Here is a 662-nt window from a genome sequence, read left to right as displayed (position 1 = left end):
CTTGGAGACCCAGGCATGAAAGAAGGGAAACTTTGGGCCATCCCCGGAGACTCGAGTTTCCTGTTCGAGAAGCCTTGGAACCCAGGGGGAGGGCGAAAAACCTCCAGGAAGTTGCAGAATGCTGGAAACGGGCCTATTTCCGGTCTACAGAGGGCCTCCAGAGGGTCATTTTCGCCCTCCTGGAGGCTCAAGGAAAGCCAGGGGAGGGCAAAATGACTAGGTCACGCCCACCATGGCCACACCCACCAAGCAACCGGGCAGAGAACCGGTTGCTAAATTTTTTGAAGCCCACCCCTCACATCAGGGAATTGCAGGCTTCCAAATCCGACTGTTCCAAGTTGGAAAAAATGTCATGGAACAAAATTACAAGTCCTTTTGACGGCGTTGCCAAGGGAACAATACAAAAAGCAGGGTTTCCCAACCTAGATCACTTTAAAGACACGTGGACCCCAATTCCCAGAATTCCCCAGCTAACGGTCACTAAATGGAACAGTGTTAAGTGGAAGATTTATCGGTTGCCTTGGTTCAAAATGACGGACACTCTCAAACATCTGCAACCTCTGAATTGATTTCTAGGACAGATTTCCTTTCTAAACCGCCTTTTATTCAGAAACACGAGGACTAGAATCTTAAGTTTATTTGCAACTAGAATCTTATTCTAG

This window comes from Notechis scutatus, chromosome 1 (assembly GCF_049901735.1).
Source record: "Notechis scutatus isolate UNSWTSFEM ecotype Mainland chromosome 1, rNotScu1.2, whole genome shotgun sequence".
Lineage (NCBI taxonomy): Eukaryota > Metazoa > Chordata > Lepidosauria > Squamata > Elapidae > Notechis > Notechis scutatus.
Note: the sequence above shows the minus strand (reverse complement) of the source record.